This window comes from Nicotiana tabacum, chromosome 23, assembly GCF_000715075.1.
Source record: "Nicotiana tabacum cultivar K326 chromosome 23, ASM71507v2, whole genome shotgun sequence".
Classification (NCBI taxonomy): Eukaryota; Viridiplantae; Streptophyta; class Magnoliopsida; order Solanales; family Solanaceae; genus Nicotiana; species Nicotiana tabacum.
Window position 1 is genome coordinate 123,648,962 of NC_134102.1, and position 4,988 is coordinate 123,653,949.

At 33.0% G+C, this 4,988-nt stretch overlaps 1 long non-coding RNA gene across 1 annotated transcript; it reads left to right on the forward strand.

The window, feature by feature from the left end:
* The first annotated feature begins 2,835 nt into the window (after nt 1-2,835).
* LOC107770421 (uncharacterized) lies at nt 2,836-4,687 on the forward strand. The gene is made up of 2 exons (XR_001644611.2): nt 2,836-3,842; nt 3,944-4,687. It is a non-coding gene; the product is annotated as an uncharacterized LOC107770421 (long non-coding RNA).
* Nucleotides 4,688-4,988: the final 301 nt, after the last annotated feature.

The window sequence follows — 4,988 nt, forward strand, 5'->3', positions numbered from 1 at the left end:
ATACCAAAAAAGACACAAACATTTAACGTGGTTCGGTCAATTGACCTACGTCCACGGCAAAAATGAGCAATAGAGAGTACAAAATATCGAGAGAACAACCCCACGAAGAGGCAAACACAAGTGACACACTAACACTTGTCCCGTAAAGTTCTCCCCCTAAACACGATTCTCAAACCACATATGGCTACATTGTGGATGCTACTGAATGAGAAGGACGGGTCTTCAATTTATAGAACTCCAAACCTTTTCCTACAAGAAAAGGGACTAGCCAAATATGGAAGAATTATATTTTTCTTCTAGGCAAAGAAAACCCCAATTATGGTAAATATGTTATTCTTTCCTTCATGAGATAGGAAAACCAATTAAGGTAAGAAAATCTGGACAAACACCTAACAATTTTTTCCCTTGGCCTGGATTTTCTGACAAAATAAACTTGATCCACCTTGTTCATATAGCCTTCAACAGGTCGCATCTCCAAATATCCACTACAAAGTTTGTCTCAACGTGCGTTGCAAACTGGTAAAATTTCTCAGACAAAAATCACGATTATCGTCAAATATGTTGCGGCTAGAACTGAACCCGCCAAGATGAACCTGTCTTGAACCTCGCTCTGATATCACTGTTATGTCGAGGAAGAGGCAAACCCGAAAATAAAGAAGATAAAAAATACCAAAATTTAACGTGAAAAATCCTTCAAATCGAAGGTAAAAACTTCAGGATCACAAAGATCCAAAAAAACTCCACTATAATAATAAGAGGGTTACAAAAGTTCTCAAAATTGGCTACACAACAAAACACAGAGCAACAATAGCAACGACAAATCAATTGAAGACAGAGGAGAAGTCACAAAACTGGAGATGTTATTCGGGGAACAAAATCAGATGCTACAGCTCACAAAATCCGATCTCCACCGTTCAAATCACCAAGACGTTATGAACACTCAGTCAAAATTTCAGCCCGATCCAACGGTTAACGAATCCGTAAACGGAATTTGAAGTTGGTTGGTCGGAATAAAATCTTCATCAAAACGAATACTTTTCTTCTCTCTTCTCTCTTGATGAAAGCTCTCTCAAAAATCACTCTTATGTGCTTAAGTCTTTCAAAGACTTGTACCAATGAGCATTGAACAATTCTCCAAGGTTGTCCTATTTATAGATAATGAGTGGTGCTTTCTCTTAAAGCCAAAACCAACGCTAAATAGAAATAAAAACCGAATCCAATTCCGAATAGGAATGGAAACCAAAAGAGAATAGGATTAGGTCATTGGGCCTTTGGCTGGACAACATGGGCATGGGCCCAACAAAAAGATGGGACAAATCAGAATTTGTTGTCTTAAGTATAATTTTAAATTACTCACAGTTAACATACTCTGAGTAATTTATAATTTTTGAAAAAAAAAAAAAAAAGGAGATGAGACATTCTAATTTCTAAGAGGTAATAAGGCAAAGAAAAGGTATACTAAACATTTTAGACGATAATAGAAAATGTTTAGTTCACATAGTTCAACGAAAGTTAGTAGACTTGTACGATATATAGATCAATCAATAAAGTAAAAAGTGAATTCAAACTTTAAACTCTATCTTGTAAGTTCTTCATAAATAATAAATTTAACTTAACTTAAAAAATTCAAGATCTCAGCAAAATTTGAAGCTTGATTCTAATGGTACCAATTGGTTGCTTCGCCAAAAATGCATTTTTATTTCCTAATCTAGAGTTGCAAAAGCACAGTTGCTCTTAAAACCGCGCCAACCTTTAAAAAATCAATTAAGATTAATGTGATTATAACTTATGATGTGTAGAATGAAAAAGACTTTTTTGCCTTGATGTAGACTGTTGTCATATCATGTGGCCATTATGCAAAAGGATTGCAACATGTGCATCGGCAAACTTGAAATGTTTTCTGCCTTTTGAGGATGCAAAGATAAATTTGACACATTGAACTTAAATTTAAGCCAAATTAAATTAATTCATTAAAAAAAGGGGGGGGGGGGGGAGGGGGGGTGATAGTCACAAGTTCAAGTACTAACTAATTAATTAGCCATAATCATGTTATAGAAGTTTATGCAAAAATTAGAATGCATACAGCATGTAAACATTGAATGAGAATAAATATGTTTATTAAGTTTATAGTTGAAAAAGAATATAGTACGGAAAGACCATCATTATATTTTGAGGAAAATATGATCTTGAAAAAGGATAGAAAAATCAGAGAAAATTGATCTGGAACTGCTACTTCACTTACTTCTTCTATTTTCTCTTTTCTTTTTACTGTCTCATTTAGTAGCCACATCCCACAGCTTAGAAACTTGACAATTTACAGTCTTTTCTTTTTTCTTTCTTTCTCCGGTTGGTACTTAAAGGCTTGAAGCTTGAGAATCGTATTTCAACTTTTATTATCCAACATTTTTTCTTTTTTCACGAGTGAGGCTAGTAAAGCCTTTATTTTAGGCCCGCAAATTTTTGAGGCTATAAAAAATATTAATGGTGGAATACAAATAATATTTTTGCTTAGACAATATTGAAGTTTAACAAAAAAAATACAAAATTTGTGTAAAAAGAAAGAAACAAAGAATGTCTACTTTTTAACATTTAAAAAAAATTAGAACTTAATTAAATTACTCAAATCTTCATATTAGTAAATAAAGCTTTTTTTACAACAAGATCCAAGATAATGTATTACAAACATATGGCTAATGTCTTATTAACTTGAATTAACCCTTGCTAATATAAATAATAATGTTACTAAGTGAAGTTAAAAGTATACTACACTATAACAAGTACGAAAAAAATAAAAAGATAACATTAAATTTTTTGCATATATTTATATAAGCGCCCTTACTTTTCAAGATTACTTTTCTAAAACGAATTATACAACATTGCAGTTAGAAGGGAGTTCATGTAACAAACTTCTCCCATATTCAGTAGCCCCACGTATGGGACAAAAAGGGTTCATTAGTTGCAGTAGGCAGATCCTCAAGTTCCTGCGGAAAGCACAAAATTATTAAAAATAAAATAAAAATATCTTATAACAAAAATTCGAAGAAACTATCTCTTCAGCAGTAGGCTGTTGTGATTTTCTATAATTATGATTTGTCCCATTTTTCATATCTTTACGAAGATATCTTCATATTTCCTTTGGAACTTATCTTTTTTGACAGTCGAAATGCAACTCTTCTCTATTAATGCTCTGAGAAATGAAGCAAACATACACTTAATATAAAAAAGGCAAGAAGGCCTTCTTGCCACTTAAAATTGTACCGGATTGCCAACCCGGTAAACGAACTTACAAGTTTTCCAATTTAACACCTCTACTTTATAGAATAAGGAGTAATAAACACCCCTGACCGTTGATTATGCATACGTGGAAGAAACATGGCTGACATGGCCAAACTACGTGCAAATCACACCTAAATGGCGCATGAATATAGTAGTTTTAATAAAAAAAATATTAAAATAAATAAAAATATATAAATAATAACAAAAGATAAAAAATAATAAAAAGAAAAATTAAGATCAACACTTCCTCCCACCTCCTTCGTTCCCACCCCTTTTCCCCATTCTTTCCGCTTCTTATCTCATCCCTCGCCCCAGCCTTTCCTCCCCAAGCCTCTTCATTCTTTTCTTTATTAACCTTTAATTAGTTGAAATAAGAGATTTTTTTTTAATTAATTGAGTATAAAGTTTTAGAGAGAAGGTAACCTACAACTCGATTTTCGGCATAAGAAAATCGCAACAGTTTCTCCGATCTGGTCCGATGGTGATGGAAAATTTTGGACGAGGTTCTGGCGGAAAAAAAAGGCTCTCTTCTTCACATTTAAGTATTTGGAGTATTTTTTTTTGGAGTATGTTTTTTGTCAACAAAGGAGATGATTGTGATTTATGGTTAAGGTCACTTTAGAAGCTTTTCGATCTGGTCAACGCTCATCTTTTTTTCTTTTTTCAGGAAAAAAAAATAGCGGCAGGGGTGAAATGCCATTTCTGATCTGTTTTGTTTGTGCCAATGAGCTTGGTAGGAAGGAAGTCTCGACGGACATGGTGATTGAGGTGGTTGAAATCAAATAAAATAAGATGTTTGGGCAGAGATGGTGGCTAGATATTGATAAAATGAGTAGGCAACACGGAGAGCGAACTATTCATCGCCGACCAGAGACATTACAAGGGAGTTCTCCGGCCAACTTGAGTTTATTGCTGGTTTATGAGTTTCTTGCATGTTTCAATTGTGGTGGGGAAAAAAAAAGAAGAAAAAACAGTTAAAATTTTGACAAATTAGAATTAAAAAGGTGGGACCACAAATTACACGTGTCAAATTATGAAAGGTTAAGCATATGACATGTCATTTGTGTCATAGCAATTGAGGAACACGCTCAAACCTATGTGTTTATTACTCCTCATTATATGAAGTAGAGTTGCTAAATTGGAAAACTTGTAAGTTCGTTTACCGGGTTGGCAGTTCGGTACAAGTTTAAGTTCAAGTTAGCACGTCATATCTTATTCACAGTATTGATGTGGACAATTTGCATTTGTGATATTCGCCAATATGTGTTCTTCTTGACCCTTATTAGGGCTGGCTCAAGGGGAGACTAGTAAAGCTTTGGCTTTAGCCCCAAAATATTGAGACTCCAAAAAATTGTATTAATTAATTTTGTAATTTTTTTCGCTTAGATAATACTCTATCCGTTCACTTTTAGTTATCCACTTTGAACTTTTCATGCCCCATAAGAAATAATAATTGTAGTATGTATTTTACCATATAACCCCTAATAATGATAGTATTTCAAAAGTCTTGAAAAATAATTTTAAAAATGAGTATTTAATGATAGGGGTAAAACATAAAAAAAATTTATCTTTCTCTTAATTTAGTATAGTGGACAAGTAAAAGTAAAAATATATTTTTAATATAATGGATAAGTAAAAGTGAACAGATGGAGCATTGAAGTTGTAGAAAAAGAAAAAAGTACGGAATCTTTATAAGAGAAATAAAAAAAGAT